This window comes from Palaemon carinicauda, chromosome 29 (genome assembly GCF_036898095.1).
Source record: "Palaemon carinicauda isolate YSFRI2023 chromosome 29, ASM3689809v2, whole genome shotgun sequence".
Taxonomy (NCBI): Eukaryota; Metazoa; Arthropoda; class Malacostraca; order Decapoda; family Palaemonidae; genus Palaemon; species Palaemon carinicauda.
The window spans coordinates 14,285,673-14,295,672 of record NC_090753.1 but is presented as its reverse complement, the minus strand read 5'-3'; positions in this window follow the sequence as shown (position 1 = coordinate 14,295,672).

Sequence of the window (10,000 nt, the reverse complement as noted above, 5' to 3'; positions counted from 1 at the left end):
AACACATACCTATATATACGCCATATCTGGCTAAAAAAAAAGATAGGCATGGGTAGCCAGATAATCTAGAAACACTTTCCAACACTATAAAATTATAAGTTTTGCGACACTACTTGCCAATTCCTTACGGTAACATGACTAAGCAAAAAAAAGCAAAACAAATAAAAAGGGGCACTCGCGGAAAAATGGCCATTCTAATATACGGCATTTCAGAAAAAAAAAATTTCAGCCACGTGCTAGGCAAACCATCAAGGCACATTTTCCGACAAATAAACATATAAATGATTCATTACTCTGTGATAGTTCCTTAGTACGTAGTAATTTTGAAAGAAATGGGAAAAAACGAAAAAATGGCAATCACAGGAAAATCGAACACATACTTATATATACGCCATATCTGGCTAAAAAAAAAATAGGCATGGGTAGCCAGATCATCTAGAAACACTTTCCAACACTATAAAAATATAAGTTTTGCGACACTACTTGCCAATTCCTTACGGTAACATGACTAAGCAAAAAAATGCAAAACAAATAAAAAGGGGCACTCGCGGAAAAATGCCCAACATTCTAATATACGGCATCTCAGATAAAAAAAAAAGACATGCACGTGTTAGCCCAACCATCAAGGCACACTTTCTAACACATAAACATGAAAAAAAATTCAATAATATACGGCAATTCCTTACTACGTAGTAAATTTTTACAAATATTGAAAAAAAAAAACAGATATTGGCAACCGCAGTTAAATACCCAATATACCAATAACTACGTCGTATCTGACAAAAACAAAGTCACGCATGGGTAGCCAGATCATCTAGACACACTTTCCAACACTAAAAAAGCAAAAGTTTTACGACACTATTTGGCAATATCTTACGGAAAAATGACTTGGCAAAAAAATGAAAAAAAATGAAAAAGGGGCACTCGCGGTAAAATGCCCAACATTCTAATATACGGCATCTCAGATAAAAAAAAAAAGACATGCACGTGTTAGCCCACTTTCTAACACATAAACATGAAAAAAAAATGAATAATATACGGCAATTCCTTACTACGTAAATTTTTTTTACAAATATTGAAAAAAAAACAAAAATTGGCAACCGCAGTTAAATACCCAATATACCAATAACTACGTCGTATCTGACAAAAACAAAGTCACGCATGGATAGCCAGATCATCTAGACACACTTTCCAACACTAAACAAGCAAAAGTTTTACGACACTATTTGGCAATATCTTACGGAAAAATGACTTGGCAAAAAAATTTAAAAAAATGAAAAAGGGGCACTCGTGGTAAAATGATCCTCGTGGTGATGAACGACATTTTAACTAAAAAAAAAAATCATGCACATGGTAGCCAAACAATCCACCAAGACTTTCCACAACTGATAACCTATACAAGTTGCACCATTCTACGACAATTTCATAATACGTAATAACTTTGATAATTATGCAAATTACCTTAGAAGGGTAAACTCGGTCGCGCTCGACCCCGACGCGTCTCAGAAATCGGGGAAGGAGTACAGCTACAGCAATGCACATCTGGACACTACTAGAGCGTGTAGGGGAGACACCTCCTGCAGGGCGATCACCCACAAATTCAGTCACGGGGGTGAGTCACGTGAGAAAAACCTCTTTTTTTTTGACGCTCGGGGTCGCGTACGACCCACCGTACCTATCCAGGGTATATATATGAAGATGAAACCTGCCCAACCATAAAGAAGTTTATAGAATAAAAAAAAATGAGAAAATACGAGTTTTTTTGTATATTACACGATTGTTTAACATGGAAATCCTTATCACCTTCCTGTTACGATCTGAAAATCATTACAGGTTCTTTTGTTAGATTAAATTAATGTAAACAACAACAACCAACCAAAACATAAGAGATGAACATAAAAAGAAACAATGACAAAAACACAGCACGTTTATTCGCAAACTTACAAAGAAATTTGATGTTTTTTCTTCGGTTACTTTAACTGAAAAATCAAATCAATCAAGCATCAACAGAAAAGGGGAACAGTCAGTACGGTAGAAAAGTTTAGGGAACAGTTTTCTGCGCCTTCTTAGACGATACTGATACAGAGACTTCAGGCTTGAGAACGTTGCAAAAGGGCAGCTGAAGTTCAGATGAAACTGGCTCGATGACCAGATTCGAAGACATCACAAAAAGGGTTGCCATAAGAAGGGGGATATCAGAGGTCTTCTTCCAAGAATTTGATGATTGTGTTGAACGAAGTCTTGAGAACGTTGCAGAATGGCAGCTGAAGTTCAGATGAAACTAGCACGATGACCAGATTCCAAAATGTCATAAAAAGGGTGGCATCAAGAAGGGATATCAGAGGTCTTCTCCCAGTAATTCGATGATACTGTTGAACTAAGGCAGGCTGCAGGCAGTGCTGGCTACTTCTCGCCACAAACAGGAAGGGCTGGCTGCTTCAATTTGTCTCTTTTTCTCGGCCAAAACAGAATTTTTTGGAGATAGGCTTTTGTTGTCTGAAGGGAAGGTTAATATCTGGCTCTATCAGACTTCTGATCATCTATGTTTCTTACCTCGCTAGGACTTGGATCTTATCTGCTTTGGACATGGTTCCTCTCTTGTCTTATGTCCTGTCCTATCTCTCTTGAACAATCCCTTCTTGAAGTTTATATACCCATGTATGGACAGAGCTAATTACAGTGGGCAGTGGCCATTTCCATAAAAGGCATTCTTCTTAAGAATATATATATATATATATATATATATATATATATATATATATATATATATATATATATATATATATATAGATAGATAGATAGATAGATAGATAGATATATGCTGCATATATATATATATATATATATATATATATATATATATATATATATATATATATATATATATATATACATATATATATATATATATATATATATATATATATATATATATATATATATATATATATATATATAAAGAATTGACGATGTTCAAAGATCGATGATAATTTCACTCAGGATGGACTATCCTCCAGATATTTTTGATAATAACATGGAAAATGCATTTAAGCTTTCACACATTATTTAGTGTCGATACGGGTCGAGATTTACTTCGTGAACCTTTTTCAGGACAATATTTAGAGATAATATTACACTTTCATTTAAAGAATTAGGTGGTGAAAATTATGATAAAAAATATGCGTATACATATATCGAAACAAAAATCTCATATATTATTAAGCATTCATTTTCTATGCAGAAAAAAAGAAAGAAAAAAAAAAAAAAAAAAAAACAATTACTCCTTGCAACACCAAGCGCTGTTTGCTGCTTTCCATTAATATTCATATTAGTCTTTCAAAGTCGCACAATGTCACCCAGATCTCCAGAGATTCATCTTCCATGATTGCAAATCATAATACCTGACGACACGATTCAGAAACCCAAATCCTGAAAGAAAGCTAACAGTCCCTCATAAGAGCTTTTGATTCCGAGAAATACATTGCTATTATTCTTTTGATCAAAGATAATCTCTAGAGAGCCTTTTTGATAATTAAGGAGGAAGCCTTTGGGCAATATAACCATGCAATCAACTCAAAATTGTATTGAATGTTTCCAAGATTCATTCACTTGTTTGCCTAAGTCTCTCTCTCTCTCTCTCTCTCTCTCTCTCTCTCTCTCTCTCTCTCTCTCTCTCTCTCTCTCTCCCCCTCTCTCTCTCTCTCTGCCAATAGAAAACATTGTGATGAGAAATGGAGACGTTTCTAGGAAATCTTAATATCAGGAGAAGCAGAAACGCTAATGTCGCCATAGACATATTTATTGCAAAATTTCGACATTTCAAACGTCACCACCAGTACTACCTGAAGTAAAGATGAAAAAAAAAATTAAAAATTACATAAAATAAATAAAGAATTATTAAAAAAATACATAAAAAAGGAATAAAAGAATCAGTCAGTTTCGAAAAGGGGGACAACGGAGGTATTACAATTTGGGCCGGGCCTAAAATATCTTATGGGAAGAGATTCTAAAATTCTTAAGTAACTTGCTGAAGAAAAAGAGTCGACTATCTTAAAACGCTCATTTCATAAAAGAAAAAGAAAAAAATAAATAGATATTTTCGAGTGTTGCCTAGCAACTGATATGCTGGATTCACACGAATTGCAAAATAAGACTTACGAGGCAGAATCTTTGGCTCGTGACCTTCTGATGTGGACAATAAGACACACTAACCTTGAAAGACGTAACCCGTTTATCTTTGCTGCACTAAACATCTTTGGATCTGTTGCAAGTTTAGGCTTAGGAATTTCAAATCGTCTTAAAATCAGTAATCAAAATAAGAAAGTTGAGTTTTTAAAACATAAAAACGAACTAGTTTTATCAGACATCAGTTAATCAAATAATGAGTTTGGTGAACAAACATTCTAGTAATATCAGTCAAATTATGGAAGTACAAAACTTGCTAGCAACGTTAACATATTATAATTCAAAAATAGATCATATCTATACTAAAGTTTCACATTTTATTGAGAAATCAAAAGATTATGTGGAAGCTATTAAGTTAGCAGCTAAAGGTGTTTTATCACCAGATCTGTTGCCAATAAAAGACTTAACGTTAATTTTGAAGAACGGACGGGAGAAAAAAGGTTATGTTCCTTTGTTAGACACCCATAGGTTAGAATTTTATTATAGCCTAATTACAGTAAGCGTTGAAAATTACAGGATCATGATTACAGTTCCCTTTGATTCTTCTGATGCCTAGCAATCATACAAGATATCACCATTCCCGACTTTCATGACAAATAACTCAAGTCCAGTAATATCCAGTTTGACAGGACACGTATTGATTTCCCCTGATAAGGAAACATATACGGTCATTAGAGACTTACATAAATTAACTCACTGTTCAGAAGCAATGAATAATAAAGTATGTACCGCTGACTACTTTGAATTCTATCAAATATCAATGGATTCATGCAAGTTAGGTATAGTGCTAAACATATGAAAACTGTCTGAAAAAACTTTATCCTTTTGACAATAATAAGTTCAATTGCAGATTGAACAACGGCTCTTGGATACAATATGACAAGGCCGGCTTCAATGTATCATGCCCGGATGGATCCACATCCCATTCCCAGGTCTTCGTAGCAGCTAACGGTTGGATCGGTACGTCCCCGAATTACACGGTCTAAGGAATTAACACTATCATTAGGGAACAGACCTACTTTGCGAATTTCACGTGGACCACTACAATCACATCCTTACCTCTCCCATACAACGTATGATTGGCTATTCGGTTCATGAAATTAGCCGAGATGGACCACCGATCACCGACTTAAGCAGAGGGGAATCTTCGTTTCTACGTGTTGCTGACATCAATCAGCGTTCCGTGATGATTTTTATCACTGTTAACATCTTTGTTTGGCGTAGGTTAAGGCAAAAACAGGTGGAGCTCAAGAGGAACGTTTTGCCATGTCCAGACCACACTCTAAGTGTTTTGAAAGCATTCACATTTAGAGCCGTTTGAAATTGGCCATTTCATTGATTCGGAAGGGGGCGGGGGGGGAGAGGGGGGTTAAATTGTCTGGAATAGTGAAGTGCATGAAAAGCGGTCAGTACGCTAGTAATATGTAGTTGAAGAGACTCTAGGACATTTCCATTTTATAAACATTTTAAAATTATGTTTTGGGCACCTAATAAAATATATAAGTACTATATGTTAAAAAAAAGTATATTTTAGGCATCTAATAAAATATAAAAGCCTATATATATATATATATATATATATATATATATATATATATATATATATATATATATATATATATATATATATATATATATATATATATATATATATATACATATATATATATATATATATATATATATATATATATATATATATATATATATATATATATAAATATATATATATATATGAAACTGTGGTGTGTGTACGTACCAGGAATCTTTTTTTGTGCACTTTAATTATATCTTTACCAGGGTGATAAGTATTCTTTACAAGTTACCGTATTATAATAATCTGTATTCTCAACAAAGGCAACAACTATTCTCTAACAAGTTACCAATTCACATGTACATTAATTTTTTTGAGGGTACCATATAATCATTTGCTAGCAATATACCATATATAGATCTGTATTTTCCATGCATTTTACTTAATTTATGACTATGTCTGTTAGGTATGTATTTTTTCTATATACTTTTTTGCATATTCATCCTTAATCACTTGTTTATGGATATGACTAAAATATATATCCAGTCCCACTCCAAGGAAACATATATTTAACGTAATTATAAGTTCAAATACTTGAAGGTAGCTGTCCGAGCTAATATAATGATACTACATTATAAACCCATGACCCAAGAGATCATTGGAGTAGTTGGGAGTGTGTGAACGTCAAGCCATAACAGGATGCAAAAGTAAGACCAAGCTAAATCATCGCATAGGTAACATTTTGTATGTAGAGTCAACATATCACAAGCATCCCGGGAGAAACAGTTGACCTCTTCGATCTCTACACGGATCTAGATGGCTACCGATTATAATCTAGTGTAATCATATTTATGATAAATGCTGAGATAACTAATACAACGTTATCCACGTAAACCTATGTTTTGTTAGTTCTATTTATATTTCCACACGGAATGGTCTTCCGACCAAACCATCCATACTCCAGTGATGGAGTTAACAATAAATTTGTTTTAAGTTAATTTAACTTTGACTTATTCAAGAAGTAACCTACAACTCTAAATAATTCTACATCACATTAAAGAGATATGAGACAGAACAACGAATGTGTGCGTATGACATTCTCACACAAACATATGTTATTGCTACTAACTTATATATAATATTGTGAGGATATATTGGAAGAATGAAATGATTCAGTTTCAGTGTTTATTTTATATATTAATGTTTCATCTTTACAATGATAATTATCTGTGTAATAGCTATGTACGGATTAGTAGGTAACGTTAGAGGAAAAAAGGAACCGGAAAACAACACTCATAAAGGAAGCCACTATGCATGTACACTAGCTGCTATTCGCATGATACATTTAGAATAACCATCAATAGAGATGACAGAATCGAAGCGGTATTATTACGACAAATCGTGTGGAAGCGTTATAAGCCATATCACGTATACCGGCGCGTATAGAAGTAAACCTCACTTCCGTTTATTTGAAATACCTAAATGAAGGATTGATCACTTCTTTAACAGATTACATTATCCATTACATTTCCCTATAGTCTAAGGAATAATGAAAAGAAATACTAGAAAGGGGAGGAGGAGGGATTAAGGAAAAAAGGCAGAAGGACAGGGATTGTGTGAGGGAGAGGGGTAAAGGAGAGGGGTAAGGGAGGAGATGGGAACACGGGAGGAAGAGGATTCGTCAGACATAATCGATGATTGGACATAAACTCCCTCCAAAAAGCTAGATATTTAAAATTTTCTGTTTTCAAAATTGATATCATCTCATATTTCGACTTCATTAAATCATGCAAAATCATTCAATATATAATTGAATCATTCAATGCTTCTTAAACAGAAACATAATCAACCAATCAAAATTATAAAAAAGAGGATCAAAAGAAATGTAATAGAATCGAGCCTATCAAAGATAAATTCAAATGCTTACACATTTACTTGTTGATGCATGCATTTGTGATAATTCTGAAGTATAGCCTAGGAAAGTTGTAATTCAAAACTAAGCTTATGAAACCTTCAAATGCATCAAAATGCGGTGTATTTTGTTAGTATATCTTTGAAATATTAATTTTGATATATTCTCTCTTACAAAGCATCTTTCAATCTGATATTTTCATGCTTGCAATTATGAGATAAGTCAAGAATAAGTAAAATTAGTATTTGGAAATTTTTTTTTCTCAAATACTAATGTATTCTCTGATGCAAAGGATATTTCATTATTCTTTTTTTTTTGTTATTGAAATTAGGAGAGGAATCAGGAATACATAATATTAAACGTGAACCAAACATTTTACATGAATTATCAAGATAAGTAAACGTTATATTTTCATGATTATTATTATTATTTTTATTATTATTATTATTATTATTATCATTATTATTATTATTATTATTATTATTCTCGGTAAGAGACCCTCCTTCAAACAAGTAGAGTTCAATATTATTGCTGCATCGGCAAAATTCAATTTCTTGTCCAATTTCTCAATTTTACGGACAATTCTCTTTACTGGGTTGCTACATTTAGCTAGCAAGTCGGCGAAGTTCATCAGGTAGGTGAAGAATACAGTTCAGCTTAAGACTCGATGTATATAACACAAGTACAAGTAATACTCGAAAATTACAGAAGATAAAGTCAGGAGTAGATCGCGACGCGTTTCGGAACTGCTTGCTCCGTCTTCAGGCGAGAAGTGAGGCTGTGGCTAAATCAGGGGCCTTACATATCCCGGCGGTGGTTTGTAGAACCAGCAGCGAGATATATAAGGCCCCTGATCTAGCCACAGCCTCACTTCTCGCCTGAAGACGGAGCAAGCAGTTCCGAAACGCGTCGCGATCTACTCCTGACTTTATTCTTTGTAATTTTCGACTACGAACCAGCGCCGGGATATATAAGGCCCCTGATCTAGCCACAGCCTCACCTGTCGCCTGAAGACGGAGCAAGCAGTTCCGAAACGCGTCGCAATCTACTACTGACTTTATCTTTCGTAATTTTCGAGTATTACTTGTACTTGTGTTATACACATTGAGTCTTAACCTGAACTGTATTCTTCACCTACCTGATGAACTTAGCCGACTTGCTAGCTGAATGTAGTAACCCAGTAAAGAGAATTGTCCATAAAATGGAGAAATTGGACAAGAAATTTAATTCTGCCGATGCAGCAATAATATTCAACTCTACTTATTATTATTATTATTATTATTATTATTATTATTATTGTTATTATTATTATTATTATTATTCTTATTATTATTATTACTAAATAAGCTACAATCATAGTTGGGAAAGCAGGATGTTATAAACACAAGGGATCGGACATAGAAAAATAAACCAGTGAGGAAAAGATATAAGGAAATAAAAAAAATATAAGAGAAGTAATGAATAATTAATATAAGATATCTTATGCGCGGTAGAAACATTTAGATAGATATTTGATAATATAATCTGAAAAGAGAGACTCTAGTCAGCCTGTTCTACATAAAATATATTAGCTGCAAGTTTGAACTTTTGAAGTTCTACAGATTCGACTAGTCATAGGTGGGATAGAAACTCAAATTCAAAATAGAATTAGATGAAAATCTCAATTCTCCAAAGTATGGTCCATGAAATGAAAGAGAACAAATAATTATTTCTTATATAAAGTTGAAGAATACTGATGTGTATTTTATCAACTATGTATGAAATATTTATCTGTATATGAATAACGATATTACATACAAGAATCCAGTGAACCTCAGTCTTTTTCTCTCGTACCGTTATCCCTACATAAGGGGGTCCCTTGCCTGGTACACCCTCTCTAATATCTTCTATCAATAGCATCCTCTTCCGCCAAAACTCTTCTCACCATATCCTCCTTCACCTTATCACGCCATCTAATTCTCTGTCTCGCTCTTGATCATCTCCCCCAAACAGGTTCCTCTCAAGACCTCCCTACTCCCCCCACCCACCCTCCATCCTCAACACGTATCTTCACTATATAAGTCGTGATACTCCTGTCACCTCTGTAATCTTCACTATGCCTGCCACTCTTCTTATTTCAGCATTTTACAATCTCTCAGGCAGTGATATTCCCAGAAACGAAGAAAGAATACTAATGATATTAAACATTTTATCAACTATGAATGATATACGTAATCATATATGAATAAAGAAAATAGTGCTTAACAATGTGCTATTGATTTCAAATATGAATAGAATTACAAACAAAGTGACCGGTGCAAATGAGTAGCCTTATCAAATGTGTAAGTAATAGATAATTTATGGTCATAAACAGGTAAACTTTTTATAAC